Source organism: Caloenas nicobarica, chromosome 4 (genome assembly GCF_036013445.1).
Source record: "Caloenas nicobarica isolate bCalNic1 chromosome 4, bCalNic1.hap1, whole genome shotgun sequence".
NCBI lineage: Eukaryota > Metazoa > Chordata > Aves > Columbiformes > Columbidae > Caloenas > Caloenas nicobarica.
In genome coordinates, this window is record NC_088248.1 from 56,717,271 (window position 1) to 56,742,129 (window position 24,859).

The following is a 24,859-nucleotide window of genomic DNA, read 5'->3' on the forward strand; positions in this document are numbered from 1 at the left end:
ATCAGAGAACACTACAGTTTACAAGAGAAAAAAATCAGTCTTCTCAGAGTGTTATTGTAGATACATTTTTTTTTCCCTGTATGTAATTCTGTTAGAAAATTGAAGAAAATACCTTTAAAAATGTATGAGTTTGGAGTATTTAACATGCAGTAAATGACGAAGATTTCATGACTGTTTTGGAATCATCCAGAGACTACACTAAGCCCTCCTACTAAAATCAGTGGTTCAATACAAAAACATCTCATGCAGGTCATTGGCAGACCTGGCAAAGAACGTGGTTTCTATAAACAAGTCATGGAAAAGTATCACTTCATGGATGACTAATTTCTGACTTCTCTGTGAAAGAACAGTCTGAGATTTCAATAGTTTCAAGGTCTTAGGCATCTTGGGCCTAGGCACCAAAGCAAATTGTTCTCAAAAGCCATGCCCTCAAATACGTTGACATTTCAATGTTTTTAAAGCCATTAATGTTCGAATGTCATCCATTTAATTTAAGAGTGGAACAGCCAAGTGTCTTCATGCAAATGTGCTCCATACCACCAGAACTGACTCCTGACTCTGACTGTGCTAAATTCAGGGATTTGCGACACCTGAATCATTCAGCACCGTAATGAAAAATAACAGTGTTTTCAAACCATAGCTACATTGCCACAGAGGCCTGTTTAGGAACAGCTACTGAAAAAATACAGCATAGTAATAGTCAGCACTTACTGATATGTTATCATTTTCCTTTTCAAAACACTTTACAAACATTAGCTAATTAATTAGTATGTATAACTCATCATTAGACAACATTTCAAGAACTCGGTATATAATTCTCTAATGGCTGTTACTAAGAAGTCTCTTTGAGAGGCACGCCGAAAGGTTAATGCTTCATATTGGAGAGCTCATTAGCCCAGCCTTTTCTAGACCAGTTGCTCTTGTATATATTTAAGATATCTCACATACTAATAATTTTATATGAATTTACAACTTTTCCTGTTATTTTCTAGGTATTTATTTGGATTCTGCGTTGTACAGCCTTTGAGAAGACAAGCACAGCAAAAAGCAGAAGTATATGGGTGCTGCACAGTCTGCTTTGTAGGATTCTTTTCAGAGTTACGTGATGGGAATCAGAAATGAGAAAATATTTGATTGCAGTGTTGTTGCTTTCTGACAGCTTCCTGAAATGCTCTTTAGAAACTTGCTTCTTTCAGTTAATTATAAAATCACAAGTTGCTTGGCTATAGCTTCCCAAATCTGGGAGATATTGAGTTTCAGTCTGTTGGTAGGATGCAATAAGAATTTATGTTTGACTGAAGAAGTCCTTAAAATCTCTAAACATTTTATTGGGAAAAAAAATCTCTTTTCTAGGCGTCTATCTGGGGATTGGGTTAATATAGCTCATTTGCCCTTTAACATGCCCCACAGCAATAGTGTGCTGAAGCTGACAGCTGGGATATGACATCTTGTTTATCAATCTTTTACTAGCATTTGATTACATTTATGAGAGAGGCTGGCATATTTTGTCAAGCAGGTTTATATTTAAGCTTCTTGTCATATAAATAAAGAGAAAAATATGTCAAATGTGTAAGTGTAAATATCTACTGCTCCAGTTTGAAGAATTTCCTTTTTGTTTTCACTGAACAAAATCAAAAAGATTCCTTCAATTATGTCTAATTAATTTTTTATTAATCATGCCAAGGGACTTTAAATCAGTGACACATGTAGCTGGAGAGGTTGGATCTGTACCTCCTCTCAGTCTGAGCCAGTCTTTTCCATTGTCTCCTTCCAGTGCCTCAGTTTTTCTTTCTCAGGATTGAGCTGGTTGCTCCAGAACTGAACCAAACTGCAATTTAGGTGATATGAATGATTAGGCACAGAGGGAGCCAAGCAGAGCTGACTTTGTAATCCCATGTTATCTTCAGCTGTACTAAATCCTCCTGGAGCAGATTTTTTTCTTGTGCACATTAGCCTTTCCTTGGAAAAAGATTGCTTACGATCTTTCATCTCACTAGAAAGTTTTCCTCAAAAAGAATAAAAATCAGCATACATAAAAAAATGCCAAGTGAATGTCCTGATAAGTTTCTTGAAACGCTTCATGTTTTAGGAAAAAAAAAACCCTCACATTTTGTACGGGCAATACTAAAGATAAAAATTCAAAACCTATATATGAATTTGTGAAGTTAAGCCTCTGAACAAGGATATTATAATCTCTCAGAGATGCAGACCTCAGCTTCAAATTTTTGTGGCACAAGCATAGCCAAAGTCTGCTGTTATAACCTCAGGATCTTTTTCACTGGCAACAGCTTTGGACTTTTATGTTTGCTCGTAGTGTCTAAATGTTCTGTTTTAATGTGAGTTGTGCATTAAAGTAAAAAAAAAATAATGTTTGTTTTTCTTTATGAGACTTTAAAAATGGTTCAATCTGCTCACAATGCCTTTATAACATTTATTTAATTTAATTTTAAATTACTTAATTTAAATTCGATTTGTTTTTCATTACAATTAACGCAAACTCTTAATAACAGATAAAAGAAAATATTAAGTTAAAATATATTCTGGCTGTACTTTGTAATGATAGAAGGGTAACTATGTACCTGTAGGTTACGTTTGCACCAACTTTTTAAAGAAAGATATTTTAGGAACGTAAGACCAGATTTCTTTGCCAAGCACTTTGCTAATTCTTCCCAAGCACATAAATTCCAGAATAGATTAAGTCAGTTTTGCAGGTGAAAGCAAAAACTTGGGAATATTTGAAAAGGCCATTTATCAGGCAGTCTTCAGCTATTATTTAGCATTATACAGATTGCAGAATAAAAAGCTCTAAGTTTCTACAATTTCTTCAGTGTTTTCTTAAACCTTTAATCTAGAGTAATTTCAGTGGTTTTGTCATATTTTTTCCTCTTCTCTCTAGGAAATAAAATCCACTGAGCTCTTTAATAAAGTTCCTTTGAAGTTGTTATGACAAAATAAGTGGCAGTGGTCTTCTCCTTTTTCGTTTCCCACTTTTCTTTCTTTCCTTCTGTTTCCCTTTCACTTTCCTTTTCCTTTCTCTTTTTACTTTTTTTTTTTAAAATTTTTCTTTCCTTTTTCCCTATTCATTTTTTGTAAGGGAGAAAGAAGTAGTAGAAAGACTAAAACTGTTCCATACGTAATTGGCTAAAAACAATTAAATCAGATTAAAATAAAATTAAAACACAGCTACTGACTGCACTTACGTCCCTGAAAGGACTCTTGCTTGGTACTAGATTGGCCATTCTTTTACCACACTTCCCTCAAATTCTTAGTTTGGAGAGTTGCTGCATGGTAGCTAACTCAGTCTCAGTTCTTTCAGTACAAAAGAGAAATGTTACACTTTGGAAACAGGCATTATTTCAGCATGATAGTCCATGACATTGAAGGATTAAAAGATTATTTAGCCAAAAGAACCCTTAATTTGGTTAGAAACTGTGAAAAAATAATGTCCTGTTCATTAATTCATGCTATTTATTGTAGTAACATTCATCACAATGTTCCAATTAGCTATTAATGTACATGTCACAAATATTAATATTAGATTTGCACTGTAACTCATCATTGATTAACTGGACCATCATTTTAAAGTGCTACAGGAATTATACAAACTAGCTGTCTTTTGCTTTCAGCTATATTTAATTTATGCTCATTACAGTTTCCAAGGATACATTTTTTGCTGCATATGCAAATGTTATGATCATCTGTTATTTAATAAATCCAAATAAATCTTTTGACAGTGGGAGATTCAAATGAAGCAAATAGGACTCATGCACAAGTAATGTATAATGTTGTTAAACAAAGGAAAATGTTCCTACCTTCCTGTTAATTCTTAATGAACAAAAATAAAAGCTAATACCTACTACTGCAGTGCTTGGAGGTGATTAAAACGGCAGTTACAACCAGAAAAAAACAATGAAACAATAAAACGAAAAAAAAAAAAGAAAAAAAAAAGAAGGGCTGTGAAAATATGCATGTGCAAAGCCAGATAATTGCCTTTCCTTTACAAAAAATACCCTCATGTCAAATGATATTCAGACATTTCCCCTCTGGATTAATATTGCTAGCTAGTCAGCATGTGACAGCATTTTTTTTTCTTTGAAAGAAGGATTTGAGGGTGGTCTAAAGGAGCACTCGATAGGCTAGAAGGACATAAAAAAAAAAAAAAGTTTTGTTGCTTTTAAACTCCATAGGATTCAACAGTTTCCACCTGGAACTGAAAATCCAGTGAGCCCATCCACTGAAACCTGGATCAGTGAAATAGGACAGATTACATAGTACCCAGCTATATGCTTTAGAGGGATAATGAAGAAGTTCTCCTGAATATGTTACCATAGCAGGTTAAAAAGTCTTCTGTTTTTCTTCAGAGCATAAATATTTTCCAAGCTTATTAAAAACAAAGTTTAGTGAACTGGAGGAATGCAGTGTCTGTGATGCAGATATTAAAATTGTCGATATGTCCAAAAATAGTTCTTTGTAGTAAATATTGAGATGTGTCTGGAGTAGTCTTCAACATGCAGAGACATAAAGCTTTGGGAGAAAACTGAAGGTCTAAAGTTTCAAATTGATATTTTTTTCCCCTCCACTTTTTCTTTTCTTATGACTTGATCCCTAACAGGGACTTTGGTATTCTTGGAAATTGTGAGTTTATGACTATGGATTAATGACATGAAATCAACATCCAGATATTAAGCAGGTGTTCTAGGGGACAAGTTGTTATAAGTATATGATGAGTCCTGCTACTTAATTCTATTATTTCTTTGCACTTAATTAAACCAAAACTACTTAATTCATTCTTCTACGTCATAACCTTCTTACTTTTATTGGAGGGATGGGAAACATGGAGTGGTCTGGTCCATCCCTTAAAGGCATTGTTTCAGCTCATTGTAGTGTTTCATAGTCTGAATTTTCTCAATGTTTTCACTGGCACAATGGAATTCCATCCACTAGGAATAGAAGACATTTTTGTTTTCTTTGGGATGTGGAGTCTGGGTTGTCCCCAGGGTACCAGAAAATAAATATATTATAAGGAATCTTCTCTAGTTCCTGTAACTGCTACTTAGGACTGTTACTTGGGTTCAGCTGTAGAAACAGGTGTAATGCTACCGTCATCAGAAATTAATATTTTTTATCTTCTGGAGACAGAACAAATTGTTCTGTATTTTTAAATTATATACTCTTTTGACAGATAATACGTCATTCATTAGGTAGCAACAGTAGCGAAAGAGGTAGAGTGAACCTCATAATCTATTAGGAATTGAAACTTGTAGAATTCTCATAAGATAAAAAGTTATTTTAAATGGTTCATTTCACTGTTTAGACAGGGAGAGACATTGCATTATGTATGACATTTTGTTCATGAAGAAAGAAAAAAATAGTCTTCAAAGTTTCTTGGGAAAAGCTTAGCCTGTATCAAAGCGATTAAAAGAAATCATAGAAAAAAGTGACTATGCAATGCGCATTTCAGCTAATCTTCTAGCAAGAATGTTTTATGATTAGCTAATTCTGCTTTTGGGGCCTGGATGGTGATTTAGCTGCAGTGTTAAGTCTGATTACTTTGGAATGCTCTTTCAGATATTTTAAATGAAAGAACTCGAATGGCTCTAAAATAACTTACTGCATTTAGACACAAGCTGGTGTTCAATTATTTAAAAAGGGAATCTATGACAAATATCAAATGGGAAAAAATAATCCAATTTTGTGTGTATCAGAAAATGAGAGACATCTTTTATGAATTATTTTATGAAGAAAGCTTAGGAATTAACAATCTCAAAGTACCATATGTAAAGTAAGATTAAATTGAAATAATACTCCTTTAAGTATGTTAGAATTACACTGATTTAAGATGGCACGAACTTAATATAAAACCTTTTTTTCAATTAATTTATATATTGCAAATACATAACTGAATTTTGAAAGAAAATACAAACAGTGATGCAGTTATGATTAGCAAAATAACAAATCTATAACACTATGGAAAGCACAGTTACTGAATATCTGAATTTATAATTATTCTGTGAATGTTGTTATTGCCACAAATTCACTGGAGCATCTGAAAGTACAAAATTAAAGAGGTTATAGTTTTTGGGTTTTTTTAATAATTGAGTACTGTAAAATAAAGTAAATATTCCTCAAGTAGATCGCCTAGAAGGCAACTCACTATGCAATACATGCACATATGAGTCTTTTAATACACAGGTGCCTTTACTTCTGGACCCAGTGAACCATATAATGAAATATTTACATCACCAGGAGCCATAACCGCCTAACTTCTGTCTTGAGGAGAATATAGACAGAAGACTGAAAGAAAGTTCAAAGGCTAGAATGCTGGTATAGCAAAGGGTTGTGCTGTTTGTGTTCCCCATGTTGGCTCAAGAGGGTGTCTCAGCAGTTCTTGGTGCTGGATATTCATATGTCCGGTACTATATCAGCATAATTTTCATGTTTATTGAGTAAAAGTATCCTATCATAGGATTTGCAGGTGAACGGAATCTTATGCCTTGTTTCAAGAAACATGTTTTGGCAGTTCCTTCTAAAGATCTTACATTGATGGGAAAATTTGAAGGCCTTTGGTACAAATATCAGAAAGTGTTTGTATCTGCTAATGTAACTATTCAGTCATAAATCTGTCCAGAAGCTTCAAAATGGGATGTATAATTTCTTTTGCTTCCTGTTAATGTTCAAAATGCTATTACTCTCTTTTAAAGGTTTTAGATTATCCAGCTTTTGATCTCTTTTTCTCCTCTTATTTTTTTGTTTTACTTTTTCCTCCTTTTTTTCTTTTCAAGGCAGGGTCATAATAAACTCTCCTGTCTTTCCCTTTACTCAGCCAATGTACTGATGACATGATCTGCAGCAGAGTAAAACTCTCAAAAGTCTTTTACAATGCCGCTTCTGTACTCTTTGAACTCTGGAATTAACTTCACGCCTTGGAGGTTTCCCTTAATGTGTACAAAATTATTTGCTATATTTTATCTTCCAAAATCCTTAAATATTTTGTTCGAAAGTCCAGTGATTTATTCAGAGTTTTAAAATGTAAAACTTTGGCACCAAAGGAAAATGTTGTGACTTAATTGTTTGTTCCAGTTCGCAGGATTGCTTACTCTATCTGATGAGAGAAGCATTAGGTTACACAGTACTTAAAGTAACCATCTTTTTAATCTATCTTTTCAATGAAATAGGTGGTGTAGGGCTGATACTACTTTAGTAGCAAAGAAGAGCAAATGTTCAGACAGTGAAAGGATTCCATTGACTTTGAGGAACTGGCTCAGTATTCAAAATAAAAAACATGAAAATCAGAGAAATATTGATTTTGCTTGCATTCTTTACCTATTGCAAACTGGAAATTACAGTTTTAATATATTAGCCATGTTTCAAGGCTTTTTTTTTTAAATTGCATATTTATAGCTGTGAATAGTTACCCTCCATTTTCTGCTAGTAAATTCATTTCTAAGGTGGTATGTAAATATTCTAAAGCTGTGCACTATTAATGCAATAGAAAGACTTTTGAGGTTAGACTGATGTGCTGTGCAGATGTAAAATCACAATCTTTTCTTTTTTAGAAAAGATAGGTAGTGCTGTTTGTCTCTAGACCGAACATTTAAAACACAATAAAACTGCCCAGGCTTGAAAAGCATTGTGAGTACACTAGAGGTTTGCATGAATTTTTTAAATTATCTTATGTAATGTCTCATTTGAAATATCCTAACCTTATCTGGCAGTTTTCAATGAAGACAGTAATTTACTTATATTTGAAAAAACCCTCTTGTATTAGTAAGAAGAAGACTGCAAGAGATATGTTTATTATAAGATAATAATACTCCTGAGGGAAAAGAGACACTTAAAGTAGCTTTATCTTAAAATGCTTCAGGAGTTTGACTGATCTGCAATCAACGAAGTTTGGAGAAAATACATATGAAAGTAATAAAGCACCCACAGAGAGGAACTGTCTGAGAACTTTACAAATGCCATGCTTCTGGAGACATTTGCTACATATTATATGTTCAGCATTTCTGAATTAATTAAAGTTTTTCATATCTGCTGAGAAGTTAGTGTCCAAAACTCTCAGTTCAAAACCACTATCCCCCCAAAAAGAAAATGAAAGTCTAGGTACAGTTTAACTGTGTAATGTACACTATATTCTCATTAAGTCCGAATGCAAATAAGAAACCTGAAGGCTTTCCAAAAGTGTTGAAGAGGACCAAGCTTGGGCCAGTAATGTATAAATCAGGACTTTTAAGACCAAGGCTAATTTCAAGGACACCAGCATGCAATATTGATACATTCGTTGAATTGTCAGGGTATATCGTATGTGTCTCATAAAGCTTTCATACTTTTTAAAAAATTCTAGATTGAGATGCAAATGAAAAGCAGAATAGTATTTTATGGGATGCCATTATGTAAATTATAGCACTTACATTTTAATTTGAATACAAGCACACATATCATTTCCTCAAAGTTCTTATTGAAAAGCAGGAATAAAGGAGGAAGATCTCTAGTAGGTAATTTAACAGGTCATTTAACTAATTTGTGCAACAGTTTTAACAATATTGTGTTCTTCATTCAACTCTAATGGAAAGTGGAGTGTTTGAAAATCTCTTTCATGCAGTAAGTAGTGATTTGAAATACTTACTAAAATATGGGCTGTTTACAATTCTGACTTCATTGGTGCCAAATAATTTCATTTAGCCATCTACGTTTTTTGTCAAATCGCTCCCTCCTCTTCCTCAGTGTGCTAGGAAAGTACCGTACTATTATAGTTTTGTGGAACATTTTCAGATTTGTGACAAAATAAGATTTTTTTAAAGGTAGTGATTGTTGATTTCTTTTTAGAAGATGACGAGAACTACCCCTGAAATATGCTGAAAGATTGTTAATTCAAACATGTAGGCAGTTGACTGAAAGGATGATCATGGTATTTGCTAAAGGAAATTCTTGATATATTGCAATTTGCATTAAAAATGCCCTACAGTGTGTAAATTTGAATTGATAAGGATTCAAGAGCACACTAGCTAGTGTCATGCTCTTCCAGTCCCGTAGAATTCTCTTAGTGGTACAAATACAACAGTTTAATTTTGATAATCATAGGTCAATAAAAAGTTTTTTTGCAGGAAACTCACAATGAGAAACTAGAGCTTTCACAAAGCATTAAATTATAATCCCCCTTTCCATTCAAAATTAGTTTAGCTGGTTTTGATTTTTATTTTTTGCTCCAGACTCTGTGTAGACTATTTATATCAGCATAAAATATGCCTTGAATCTCATGTATTTCCAAACATCTATTCTCCAAAATAATATAGCTATTTTGAAAAACTCTTGCCGTATGCAAGACCTGCAGTTCAAACATCTGTGTCAGTGCCTCATACTTCAGGTGAATTTTTCAAGTTATCAGGCATTGTAAAGGAGTGTGAGAAAAATGATTGCAGACTATATACATACTATTCCTACTATAAAGAAATATTAGTCACATCTCAGTGAAACTGAAGAAAATTAAAATAACTCAGGTGAGGAATATACAGATACACCATTACAGGCTGGAGAATGACTGTGTGGAAAGCAGCTTTGCAGGGAAGCTCCTGGTGACCCTGGTAGACAGCGTGGTAGCCAGGAGCCAGCAGTGGACCCCTGTGGCAAAGGTGGTCAACAGTGTCCTGGACTGCGTTAGGCAGAACGTTGCCAGCAGCACTGGTGAGACACATCTGGAGTGCTGTGTCCAAGCGGGGGTTCCCCAGTACGAGGGACATGAGGGATGAGTTCAGTGGAAGGCCACAAAGCTGATGAAGAGGTTGGAGCATTTGTCATACAATGAGAAGCTGAGAGAGCTGGAACTGTTTAGGCTAGAGAAGTTAAAGACCATAAGAGAATCTTATCAATGAATGTAAATCCCTGAAGGGAGAGTGTAGAGAAGACAGAGGTGGGCTCTGGAACATTCTAGCAATTTTGTATAGAAATAGATAGAAATGTGTTGATATTGTTTCTCTTGATCCTTTGTTTTTTTAAAGTAGATGTTTTATTCTAATCGAGATTTTTTTTAAAAAAAAAACAACAACTCTGTACTACATCTCAAACATCAGTTCGCATACCTGCACAAAATTTTGAAAATTAAATCAGGACCATTTTGATTGTAGAAGTGCTGTGTTAGGGAAGCTTCTTTTCCCTGGGTTTCCTGAAGCAGAAACTCAGGCATGGATTCCAGAAATTCTTAAATAAATAATTTATTTATAAGCCTCAGCACAGAGAGCAGCCCTGAGCTAAGGAAACCCTGGGCAATTATACCCTTACAATGTAATCTTCCTACCCCTTGTGTATCAGTTCGAGCCAAATTAAAGACTGAGGTCTCACCATTCTTCATTGCATCTCTTCATTTTCGTCAGGTGGGCCGTTTCTTATCTCTGTGGGTAGTTGTTTGGCTTTTACCAACCAGACTGGACATCAATTCTGGGTCCTGTTCATCAGTTGCTATTTTGCACCTGCAGCTGAGGAGAAAAATAAGTCCTTGGCAATAACCAAAACATACGTCTGTTTCTCATCTGCTTTAGATGTGCTGTTCCATTCCTTATCTCTAGGGATGCAGCTCTCACTGATGATCAAAAGCTCCCTTATCTTCTAGCTTAAACCAACTCTGGGGCCCTTCTAGGCAGAAGGCTTGAAAAGTCACAGCTTGTGGCCTAAGCAAACTTAGTTACTTATGCTAAGAGAGTTATGCTAAGCAAGTTCTAAATAAGCAGTTTCTAAACAAGTTCTATAACAAGCAGTATCCCAAGTAATTTAATAAGTTAAGGCAGTCTATTCCCTAACAGACGCTTTTTCTAACTATCTTAATACAAACAATTGGCTTGAATGGATAGTCTTTAAAGGACAGCTGGGGCCCTGAAATTAATGGCAGCAGCAACAAAAACAACAGGTTTCCCATGTAGATGTCTGCAGGCAGAAGAGACAATCTCTGGCAATGATAATAGTGAAGTAGTATTTTTTTTTTTCATTTCCAGTTATGGTTTTTTAATTTTTTTGAAAATTTTTTTTTTTTTTTTTTGGCAATTACTGGCAAAGATCTGTGCCAGGAAGAACACTGTGAGAGAATTGAAGTACTCTGACAAAATTAGAGATGGATAAGTGCCAACATATGTCTGCTTTTTGAGAACTGAGGAAACTACTGTGCTGGCACATAACAACATAGCTTCACACCAAAAACATTTATAAAGAGCAAGGGAAAAAGCCAAGATAACAAAAATATTATAAAGGCAGTTTGCCAGTGATTTTAATATGATTTAATTTGCTAATTGAAAAAAATACTGGTGCAATTTGCCCAGCTTGCACATGCTGTTGAGTCTTAACAGTCCTATAGAAAAAGGAATATCTATTTGAATGATATGAGTGCTGTTAACTTGAAATTAAATTCTGATTTCTCATTTTGATATAAACAAAGTTTAGACATTTAATAAGAAACATTCAGGATGTGTTACTTATATAACTACATTTGATAGCATTTTTGCCCAAGGTTGTTTCCCAGCTTCTTGGCTTCCAAGATGCCAGCTGAAATCCAAGCAGTTTGAAATCAGTCGGGAAAGAACATATCATATGCTTCCAAGTCCAGCAAAGAAAACAAACTCCTTCTGTATTCACATATGTTGTGGACAACCAGCTACAGAGGCTATGTCCGGGAAAAAAAGGGGCCTAGGGGTTCTATTTGAGAACAAATTGAATATGAGGCAGCAGGGCACTGTTATGGTGATGAAGGTTCACCATTTTTTGGATTGCATTAACAAGAACGTATGCGACAGGTTAAGGAGGGTTTTTCTCCTCTACTCAGTATCTGTGAAGCTGCATCTGGAATACTGTGCTCTGTTTTGGCCCCTCTATTGTGAGAGCTATAGCAACGAGGTGGAACAAGTCCAGCAGAAGGTCACTAAGGTGATTATGCCTCAGCTGGATGACACAATGTCCAAGAAGAAGGTGGAGGAGCTGAGATTCTTCTTTAGACTACAGAAGGAAGCACTAAAGACAGAAGAGGTGCCTAACTACAATCGATCCACTACCTAAAGGGACATAAAGAAGATGCAGCCAGACTGTTTTCAGAGGCACACAGCATAAGGGCAATGGTGACAATTTTCAGCAGAGAAAATTCCAAGTAGATATGAGGAAAAAAACCCGTTCACCTTGGGAATTACTAAGCCCTAGAACAAGTATCCTAGAGAGACTGTGGGATGTTCAACTTCGGTGATTTCCATAACTTGACTAAAAAATACCCTGAGCAACCTGCTTTAATGTGGAGGTTAGTCTTGGTCCGAGGAGGAGGTTGCGTTAGAGGACTACTAGCGTGAAATCTGTATTTTTCTATGATTGTATATAAAATTTTCTTATACTGTGCATAATTTTACTATACTTTTCTAATGTGGTCATCTATTGCCATGCTTTTGTTGGTTGGTTGGTTTGTTTTTTAAATTCAGGTATTAGTTTTCTCACTGTTTATTTTGATGGAATCAGCCCAATTTCTTTTAAAATACTGTTCTGATTTACCTTTGTTTACTACTTCAAATACTCTTTTTCTTTACTGAATTTGTTCAGAACTTTTGAATCATAGAATCAAAGAATAAGGCCTTTTGGAAAAGGCCTTTCCACTACCTTTGTCACCAGGTCCCTTGTCCCAGTGAGCCCCTAATCTTCCTTCTCCTAACTGTATTACACTTAGAAAAACCTTTCATGTTGCCCTTCTCCTCTGCCAGCATCAGCTCCAGCTGAGCTCTGGCTGTCCTCACTCCATTTCTACCGAAGTGGGCAATGTCTTTGTATCTTTTCCATGCAACCTGTCCCTGCTTTCATGATCTGTGTATTTCCTTTTCATGTCTGAGCTCAGTCAGGAGCTCCATGTTCATCCATGTTTGCCTTCTGCCATGCCTGCTTGAAATTTTGCCCATTAGAATGAACCATCCTTGTTCCCTAGGAGGCTATACTTGAAGGACATCAAATAAAGTAGGCCCAGGTTATAAACCCCCTTTCTTTTCTTACACAGTGATTACCCACATTTTCTAAAATTTATCAGGGATTTTTAATTAATATTCAACCCAAGTAAATGTTTGATTTTATTATGTTATTTATTAGTTGATCTAATTTTTCTTAGACTTTGGAAGCTTCTGCTAAGTAGTTTGAATACATATACATTAATGTATTTATAACCCTTGTGCATTAAATCTTATTAAAGCAGAAGGCGTGATTGTGGGAAAGCAAAGACGTGGGAAAGCGAGATGTGCGGTTCCAGCCACCTGGATGATAAAAGAAGATCAATACTAACATGACCATCTGGACGGTCAAAGAAATAGTACTAACATAATTAGATCATAGCAAAATATAAAACACCTTGGACAGATTGTGCTGAAGTACGTTTCTCATAATTGTAAAGAGTGATAGCCCAGACTTGTGAGAATGGCATCTCGGGTTGGATGACTGCCCCCAAGTGCATGGGATGTGTGAATGTCCTTGAGCCTGGTCTGTGAATGAGTGGAAACGTAACTGAAACAAACATAACGTGAGTGTGGTGTGTTTTTAATAACAATTATTGGAAAAACATCTTATATAACATCTTAATCCAGGCCCGTATCTGTAAATCCTATAAATTGTCAATGGCTAATAAACAGGGCCTCAGCCTGGCTCAGATCTCTGCTCTGCCCGGCTCTGCGCTCCTTCCTGAACAAGATCTCCGCCTGTGTGTGCATCTTTGTCTGCATCCTGGTGTGCGTCGTTCCTCATTGCTGCAATGATTGCCTCCAGAATTGTAAACAAATAGAAAATAATTCATGGGGACACCTCACAAGTTTATCTACCCCAGCTTGGTGCTCCTAAACATAGTAACTAAAACTGGTAGATGCTTGTCTTACTTGTTGTTAATAGAATCCTGTCATTCATATTCCAGTGCTTACCCTGCCTTTGTTGATTTCTTAAATTTTAGCTCATTCCTTTCTGTTTTATTCCCCATAGACATGGAGAACTTTCCTGTTAGCAACAAACTTCAGCATATACACACATTATTATTTTTGATGTCTTCAAGTTTTCTCCATTCTAAATAAAGGAAACTCAATTCATTCTTTTCTTCTGGGGATTATTCTTTTCTAGATTGCTTATCACTATTAGTGCTCTCTTCTGAACTTTCTCTGATTAGTGCTCACCTTTTCTGAAGCACAAAGCTCAAGCTAAATGTGATTTTCCAGTTGAGACCTTTACCTTACAGAGGTATGCTTTGCATACAGTATTTCTGTATCAGGAAGAGGTTTTGTTTGTTTGTTTGTTTTTAAATACTCTGACAGTTTCAACTTGGCTCAAATGGAGATCCCAAAGAATCTTACAGGGCAATTTTGGGATTGAATTGAATTTACTCACGATGTTTCTCAAAAATCTCTTTCAGCCATTTGGTTTCTGATTACGACAGGTGGATGACACAGTTATATCGATAATATATCAGCAATTAAGAAGTTGCACAGAAAGTGTTGGACAAGTTTGAGAAAATAAAAGGCTTGATATCTGTGATCACACAGCTAAAACAAAATTTTTAAAAGTGCATTTGCTGTGTTACAATACATGTAGGAAAAGTATGTTGTGGTTAACTCTCTCACTCTTTTTGTCATGGTGAAATGGTTAAATGTTGTTGTAACTACTGACATCAATCAGGAGCCAGTGACAAGCTACCTGCACTAGATGTTTGAAATAAGTACCTTTAGGAAGATACAGAATAATATTAAATGTACTATAACACTAGATTCAAGAAAGGAGACATTTTCTTCGGAACAAAAAGTGAGTCTGCAAAAGCAAGTAAGAGAACATTTACTTTTCAATGATGCAAAGCATCAGTCAAATACAGGAGATTAATCTGATCTCTGAAAGTCGTTTGCATCTCCAGGAACTGATACTGAAATATACTAAATTTGAGGAGAAAAGATTAAATTTGTCTAGAATTAGGGGACTTCAGAGTGCAAACTGACTGGTCCGCCAGGCAGATATGTGTTTAATGGCTATAGTTTGAGATCTAGAAATGATATCTAGAAATCTGATATCTAGAAATGATTTTGAATGGGAATGTCTAGGAAGAAAATCTTTAATCGTAAATGGTGGCTTTACATTTCTTCACCTGTGTATCTTATGAAGATTTTAACTGCATTGTTTAGTTTAGATGCTGTAAATACATACTTTTATTTGCATTTTACCTTACCTGAACTTGAGCTAAGAATGATTTTAGAGTAAATGGCTAGCCAACAAGTCTTCACCTATTAGCTACGTAAGGACTCATTCTCCTCAGTTACTGGGCTTGGCTGGGAAATTGTTTAGGTCCTGGGAATGTCACCAAAGCTGAGTCTGTTAGCAGGGAGGCTGTGCAGGTCAGGTGGAGAACTGGTATTTGAGTCAAAACAAGAAGCGATTTTTCAGTCATAATCAGGACTCCTACTTGCATAAATGTGTTAGCGAACGTGCTTAATTGCGGATGGTTGCCAGGGAGTGTGCCACTGATTATCATAGGAAAAAAAGTAGTAGGAGGGGCCTGATGTGCTGCCTAGGGGAATATTAATACAAGATGTGATATTATGGAGCCATAAAAAAAAAGAAAATGGGATCTCATTATTGCATTCACTTTGGTGTTTCTTGCCTGTATGGAGAGAAGTTTTAGCATTGCATACAGCTTCTTGGAAAGGCTTTGGACTCAAACATATAGTTCTACTGTTCTGGTTAATAAGCTCAGGAAGTGAGTGCAATGACAGGCCACTGAAATAATAAAGGTACCAGATATCTTACATTACAATATTAGAGCATCTCTAAAAAAAATCCGTCAATTGTAAACTCTGGGAAAGGCAAAAATAACTTCCTAATTAAAGGACGATGGTGATACAGTTATAAATAACAAATGAGGATATGCTAATCATGAATATATTTATATTAAAAGGAAATTCTTAACCATTAAAGCAGGAAGAGTCTTGAATTAAGTCTTATAAAGTAAGAGTAATAGAGACTAGAAAGCCTTATCACTTCTAATATGGAGATTAATGAATATATAAAAATAAGAGATGATTTGGTGTCTCAGTATCAGGGACTATGCTCGGTGACCCTCATAGTCACTCATATTTTGTAAAGAGACTGATCCATGACAGCCTTCTCCACTTTTTCCTCACAGTAGCAGGGAAGAAATTAACATTGTCAAGTTAGTATTCAGGATACCAGTTGCTTCCTTGTATACGTATGAAGAGCAATCCAAGGTAGTGCTTCTGGCCACTTTGCATTTTCTTACACCAACGTCATCACCTTTTACTGGAAGCTAGTAGAGATTAGCAGAGAAGATGAGGGCTTTCCTGTGTCAGGAAGTGGTTCTGAGCACACTGCATTTACTAGTATAAGCATAGCCTGTATCTCTTAATTTCTCAGATATTATTTAATAAAATCTACTCTTCCCATGCTACATAACAGCAGTAATGTGATAATTTTTATTATTATTATTTGGGAGGAGAAAGAAGTGTGCTTGAGCATTTGGAGAAGGAGAATTAACTTAGGACTGCTTCACATGCTGAGGTGCAGATAGTCAGGTATCCATTTAATCTGTGCTCCAAGTCAAAGTGCTGTGAGCAGTTCTGCTCGGTCCAATAGAGGACTGCAACAGAGATAAAGTTTCACATGGAAGACAATCTTTGGAATGTTATCCTACTGACTTTGATTAAAAGTTTGTATGATTGTGCTACTGATATGGTGGAGCCCCAGGGGCATAATGGATAAGTCACTGGCTTCCTAGGATTGTGGGTTTGAGTCCCAGCTGCGGTGACTCATCATCCTCCCAGCAGGAGCCTCTGTTCAACAGGTGTGAGGCCCTGGATGGGGAATGCAGCAACTTGAGGAATAGGGGGATGGTCCAAATAGGTATGAGACCTCGCAAGCAGAACCAAACTACAACGTTGAGGGAGGTGGTAAGAGGTGACAGAGTCACCCTGAATCCTCCATCAAAAACAGCTCCCGCAGAGCAAAAAAGGTGGGTAAAGCAAAAAAGGCATGTTGTGATCACAGGAGACTTCTTTCTAAAGGGAACAGAAGGCTCAATATGCAGACCTCACCCACTTCTGAGGGCCAAGGTTAAAGGCATAAAAAACTTCTGCCCTGGTTAAAGCCTCAAACCATTTAGGGACATTTAGGGTTAGATTGTGGTTGGACTCGATGATCCTGAGGGTCTCTTCCAACTGAAATGATTCTGCGATGCCCCTTCTATGTTTACTGACATTTAGCATGATTTATTCTATAGGTTTTTTGTACCTGTAATGATATTGTAACTAGAGAACAGCAGCACTGAGATTTTCATGCCGTTTCCCTCTCCCTTGTTGCTCTACAACAAAATAGCAAAACTCCAAGGAACCTGTTGTGGTGTAGGATGGATTCTCTTCATCTGTGTCTGTTGTCAATTTTTTTGTGCTGTATCAAATTTTCCCAGATTTTATCATGTGAGGTTGGCCGCCTCAGTTAAAAATAACTTCAGGAATTTTAATCTTCAGTGTCATGTTGTGTGCATCCCAATTCATATAATTCATACAAAAAATTTGTGAATCATACATACTTTGTTATTTGTGCTAGATGTGAAGGTATATGTATATGCTTATACAGTATTCTCTTATTCATGTTGTTATTCTTAACAGCATTAAACATTCCTGTGCTTTGGGTGCACCAGGCGCTGTCTCATCAAGTTAATAATTAGGCGTTAGGGATGAACACCTGTCTCCATGGTCTGAAGATCCCATTTTTTATTCAAAATTATGCTAGAGATGGTTTATATGCATCTACTTATTTGAAAGTGAGTGTAGATTTGCTATACTGTACATATTAGAGAAGAAGCTAGAGTACAAGGTTCTTTTTCTCTCACCACAAGAGCTGTAAATGGAAGGATATGGAGAAAGAGTCTGGGAATATTTACGCAGAAATCAGAGACTGGTATAGGCAGAAAGGAAACGTTTGATTGGAGTGTTCCAAAGTACTTATAGGACTGAGTACAATACGTTCAGTTCACACCCAGTTTACAGAATATGTACTTCTCAGGAAAAATGTGAGTATATGTTATTGCTATAATTAGTAGTAATGATGGTTTTAATTTCTATTAATAAAAATATCCATATTATTTTATTTCAAATATAAATCAATAACTTAAAAAAATTAAAATCCTACCCTGACAGGAAAAGAAAAAGAGATATTAATTTTCTCTTGCAATGGTGCCTAGAATAAGACAAGTAATAAATTAAATATCTACCATAAATACAATGGTATTTCAATGTGCAAAAGCCAAGATAATGAAAAACTGGGGTTTCATCAGTGGAATTAGAGGACAGAGAACTTATTCTTTATATTTTCATTTTGATATGCTTTCGCCTTAAGTGGAAATCTAATTTATTTTGTTATTAGATTATTTAATTATTTGTTTCTTAATTTATTTAACTGAGAACACAGATTGCACAGAAATATGATTATGGAGTATGCTCTCAAATTTGGTGTGTAATTGCACAAATACATTTACGTACAAAAATAAACATATATATGCTTACATGTACGTTCACATGTGCATATGCATATGTGAAAGTTAATGCATATTAACATATGTTAATATATGTGTAGGTGTACATGTCAATAGAGGTGTGAACAATATCTAGTGCATTGGTATGTGTCCTCTACTATTTATACTAACGATTAAAAGAATCCATCTATCCAGCCAAGGATGTTTTTGAGCAGAGGAAGGAGACCTGTTATACTGGACTCCGGAAATTCCCAAGTCTTACAAAAAATCAGTGTTCCACATGATCTCTTATGTTTCTTGCTATAGCCCCCAGCTATAATACATCAAGATACCTCAAATTTGTACCACATCTTTTACCTCTGGGGGTTTGCACTAAGTACATATCAGACTCTGCCCGTTAATCATTCCCAGTGATAAACACAAATTAAAAATTAATTATTAGGTGGGGACATTTACAATTTTGCATCTAACCTGTTGTAGAAGTAGTACTGAGAATCTAACAACTAAACACATTGAACAACATTGTGAAACAACATCTAAGATAGAGTGGTACCTGTATTAAGCTCTATAATACTCAGGTTGATTGACATGATGACAAACAGACATAAAACTACTAAAGTTTGAACTCACAGCTGAAATGTAAGTATGACATGATTTGATGATTTTGGCCATCTTTTTCAAATGAGGGAAACCACTGGGCAAAAATGAATGTTGAGTGTCTTTTTCTCACTATTTGCTCTTCTTATTGTGCATTTTTTTTTCTGTAGAGGGACAGAATTTATCTTGGGTATCTGCAATTTGTGGAAGTTGAAAGAGTTGGCAAATACACTCCGAATTTTCCATCTATTAGTTTGGGGAATATACTCATGGAAACAGTCATAAAATAGATCCATTACTGAAAAAACTACATAAAGATGTTTTGGCCCAGGGCACTGCCTTCTGATTATCTTCAGAATATAACCTTATCTATGCTAATAGACTATGCTAATACTAGAAGCTCTTGTGCCTAAGACCCACATTTAGATTTCCCTCGATTTGATAATTTATAAATAATATATGTACTCTCTAGAGTCTTCCCAGTAAATAGCTCTTCTTTAGTGGAGATGCAGATCTCTGAAAAACAGAATTTAAATAAGCTTGCCGTCTTCTCTGATGTACCCCAGTAAATTAACTTTTTGTCATTTGTAGTTGAAGTTCATAAGCATTGGATTGACATGAAACCACAGGATCTCAGCACTTACCTAGGCTTGCCTTCCACTGAGATGTGTTTAGCTTGTTTTTAGGACTGGCCAAGTGATTGTTGCCTCACCTGTTCTATTTAACTGAAGCTCTGTGAATGTCATCCATAACAAAGATCTGGCTGAGATAGTCATGGGTAAAGAAACAATTGCCCTTTCTGTCAGTTGAAGCTGGGGGAGGCTCCTGTGCAACTTTCACATTTAGCTGGGCATCAAAGAGAAGTAGACTAAGAAAATTTAGAAATAGGCCCATGGTAATCCCAAGGTAGAAGGGATTCTCAGCATTGAACTTCCAGCAAAGAGGGACAACTGACAACAGGACTTCTATTTTAATTCTGGCAAAATTTAATAAATGGCTGTGCTTTCTTCTTACACTATAATTAATTTAGTCCATACTGCTTCTGTTCCTAGCTTTGAGCAACTGAATCCCAAAATTAAGATTTCCTGAAAAAAAGCAGCAATAGACTGTGAAAGAAAGACTTCAAAAATGTTGAATTTTAGTAAACCTTGCCATTCTCTGTGTGATATTCAATGAAAATTTGAAACATCTTTTAAAATGAATATTTTACACCCACTTTAAGGCACTTATATCTGGAAAAGGCTGATGTGATTTATAGGTCAAGTGCAGATTATTTAGGTCATTCGAGGTCTAGTGATAAAACGTCATGATCCTTTTCATGGTCTTACTCCTGACTCCTTCTTAATAACTACAGAAGCAGCTAAATTGTTGGGTTTATTTCTTCTAACATGCAGGGGAAAATGAAATTTACCAAATTAGTTTTAAGTTTTATTTAGTGATGGAAGGTACAAACAAACAAACAAAAATATCCCAGTATTTAGTGACCTCTAAATGTGTCACATCTTTTGTCCACAGGCTAGTGTGGAAGAGAGTCAAAGGCAAAGGAAAATAGAACAGAAAATAAAACATATTAAGAAGAGGACTAAGTTATGAGCAAATTTAATATCAGAGATGTCAGCTCTTTCCTTATAGGCTTATGTGTCTCTTTGTCTCCTCTATCTAGGAAGGTTGACTGAGGAGATAAGAGTTCTCAGCTAGCACGTGGAATAAAAGACAAAATGCACAAAAGATTATTATTAATGTTTCTGTAAGGGATCGTAAAAATTAGGGAGCTGTAATATACTGTTCTAACTGTCATAATTCTATGCATAACTTAGAGGTGTCCTCTAACCTTTAACCTAAAGACTTACAGTAGTCTTTTTTTTTTTTTTTTTTTTCCCTCCTCTCTCTTCTCTGTGGAAGCATAGCATTGCAACAATTTTCCAGGTCAAGAAACTTTTCATCACTCTACCAATATCCTTTTGTGGATCTGTTCAGTTTAATATCCTTGCAGTTATTCAACTTCAAGTAGGATTTTCTTTCTTCACTAAGTCATGTGGAGTGGCTCAGTCATTATCCCCCAAAGTCAGTGTTTGTGGTTTACACTGATTTCACAAACTTTGCCTTGTGCTTTGATTTTTTTCCTTCTTTGTGTTCTTATGTGACATGTACACCTTCCCTTGACAGTTCAGTCTGCTGTTAACTCTGTGCAATAGAAATGTTTTGCTTTCACTTCACTAATACATTCATTGTGACAGTTGTGTAGAAGAGTTTATATGGACATAGAGATTTTGTATTTTTGAAAAAAGATTTCTATAAATTCAGGTGGTTTGTCACGTTTTTAATAACAATACTACTGCTTATTTAATTTTCCAATTCTAAAAAGTGAAATTGCATTACTTAAATCCCTGTACATACATAAAAATGTGTATGAAACCTTAGGATACTTGTGAGATAGCAAAAATGTAGTATGCTAAGAATAAGCAAAAGTTTTATAATAGAAGCATTTTTTGTTAAAAGTATGTATTATAGTATCTTGACTTATATGGGAATTGTTGAACTGTCAGATTCATTAAAAAAATGGAAATTCTAAGTTTAATTCTGGGATCCTAGAATATGTTCTGAGTATCACTTCTGCAGGACCGTCAAAATGATTTGACAAGGGGAACAGTAGAAAAATCTACCTTTTCAGTAGAACATCAAAAAAACAGACATTAAAGCTTTGTCTATTTTATGACCTCCAAGAAGGGAAATTCTGCTATTTAAAGTTTACATTTCCTTCCCTCCTTCCCTCCTTCCCTCCTTCCCTCCTTCCCTCCTTCCCTCCTTCCCTCCTTCCCTCCTTCCCTCCTTCCCTCCTTCCCTCCTTCCCTCCTTCCCTTTTGTTTTTAATAGGCCACATTTTGGTGTTAGATTAGGTTATCTTTCATATGTAATTTTCTTCTCTCATAAAATATGTAGACAGCTAGGTCAGGCATTCAAATTAAGGCACTCAGATGCACTACTTAAAGCAGGAAATATCCTGGCCTCCCTTTTTGTAGATGGAAAGATTCACTCCTCCAGATCATCATCCAGATCTTGCAAGGATTGTATCATCCTTGAATCTGTGGACCTTTGAAATGCTGTCCAAAGTTACTGCATCCATGTATTTTTGTGACAAAAGGATTTTGTCCATGGAAGACAAACATTTTGGAAGTTTCATGTATTAAAATTTCGTTTAAAAATATTTTGGACAAAATGTTTAACCATATTTTGTTTTAAAAAAAAAAAAAAGGTGCTCCAGGGGCTTTTTTTCAGTCATTTTTCTCAGTTTCTACTAGGATGCCGAGAATTTGTCAAAGGTACACTTGAGATACAGTGAATTTGAGAGATTAACAGCAGTAAATGGGCGTGTGGTTGGAAGGAAAAGCAATTGTGCAGTAAAAAAAAAAGATATTCTGGTTGTCACTGAAATTTTTCAAAATTCAAAACCAAGTAGTAATGAAACTTATTCTTCCAAGTTCCCTAAGGCTGAATTAGCTGATTTGGAGCTCTTGAGTTTTGCAACAGAGTGTTATATTTTTAGCTTCTGTTAGTTCCAGTGAAGATTCTTCTTAAAAAAAAAAAATCCCAAAACAACAACAACAACAACAAACCAACCAAAAAAAACCCCAAACTTGCAAATATCAAATTGAGAGTCCTCAAAAATTAGATTAACTAATTTTCTTAATTTGATTTGTTTGTTTCATCCACAAAATTGGTGAAACTTAAAAAATGTTTGATTATCCCAAGATTTCTTTCCTGTTGCCTTTCAGGTCCTCCCTCTTTAACAGAAAGTATTTGCTAAAATGGAAATGTTTTGGCTTTTATTTTCTTCTAGAAAGGACTATTCACTGACATCTCTCACATATATGTATCTAGCATTCATCCTCATCAGAAATAATTTTTAAAACCACACATACAACCTCTCCTCCCCCCAAACAAAAATCACTCTCACTTATCTGCATGCTGAATTTCAGTACAAAGTCTGTGGGCTGGTGAATCCATTGCTCGTCCTTTACATTCTGAAGCAGAAGCAGCTTTGGTGTTCTTACTCTTTTGTGAGTTAGCTGGCAGTTACATGTGAACTGGAATAGCAGAAACAGTTTTAAAAACCAACCAAACAAAAATGCACTGCATGTTCATTGTTTAGCAAAAAAAAGAAATACAGAATCAGAAAATATTCAGAGGGTAAATTCAAGATTCTTCTTCTACTTCGGGAGTTGTATGGCTATATTCTTTGCTCCATAATAGTTTGCCAAGTTTTGGTCTTTCCCAGGCACCGAAATATTTTAAGTTCCAGTTTCTGTAACTGTTATCTTAATCTGTACACCCTTTGCTGAAGATTCACTGAAACTGGCCTGATCTAGGAGGACAGTTTACTTCCTACATAGTCACAAGATTTTGGTTCACCTATGAAACACATGATGGCTGTCTTCAACTCCTGTGCTTGTGTTTCACCTCTGCAGCAGGGAAATGGACTTCTGTGCATGCAGGCTTTGGTCCAGCATCGGTGTAAGGCCATGAAGGAGGGTCTGTACCACAGCCCCAAAAGCTTGGAAATGCTCTAGATTTCATCAACTGAAATACAGCCTCTGAGGTGTATGTTTGCATGCAGCTGTCAATCTTTTCTTTCTAGATGCATGAGGGAGGATTAAAGAATAATTTAAAAGGAAAACAGTAGGAACTGTGATGATAAATATATTGTGTAAAAGGCAGAAGTATATATCTCAGTAGAAAACATTAAAATACTTACCCACAATAATTTCTATTTTATTTTGACTGATTATGCAGTCTTTGCACCTGTCATGAGAAATCAATTGCAAAAGAAAAGGGAAATGGAATCTGTGGAATTACCAATTGAAAGGGAAAAATATACAGCATAAAATGAAACTATGATGAGAAGTTCTAAACTCTCATTCTGCTCTGTTACTGGTGAAACCATGTGGTTCCAGAGAACTTTGTTATATATATTTTTTTTGCATTGCTTATAAACCAACAATCCTTATGGTTTCAGTGAAACTGCATTAGTTTAGGCTTAACCATCCTATTTTATTCTTGATGCTTTGTCTCTATGAAACTACAAAGTTTTAATGAAAGTCCTGTGCCATTGTTTAAGACCCAAGAAAGGACACCAGACTTTGCTTATCAGGGATGTGGATGAGGTATTTCATATTTCAGTTGGTCATATACAATGCCAATAACCCCGCAGTTTCAAATGTCTATTCCTAGTGAAGTAGGCAGTGGTTTCCAGGGAGTTTAGCTGTCATATACACTGAAATAATAAACTCAATCAGAAAGAGAATATAAAATTCATAAACAATATTAGACACAGAACAGTCTAGAAATGGAGTTTCACCTATAAATGTCTTGACTGTAAGTGGTGAAACAGTAGAAATCATAAATAATACAGAATTTTATGTTTTGCATTGTGTGAGTTTTATAGAGCTCAAATGGAACATAATAAGGAAACAGAAAAGCTCTCCCTGGGTACTTCATATGTTATGGGATGAATTTTCCTCACTGATGCCAAGTGAGTCTTTTTTCCCCCCACTACAGTATATATAAACAGCAGGGATGCATTTAATTTCATAAAAGCTATTTATAACTGCTAATTATAAATGACAAGAATTGATTGATATATACCTGCCATAAATTCTATTTAAAAGGAAAACCCTCTGTGGTCCAAATTCTAGGTTTTGAAAAGTCCTTTAATGCCTTGCAATTACATGTATGTTTTGTTGGAACATTTTCTAG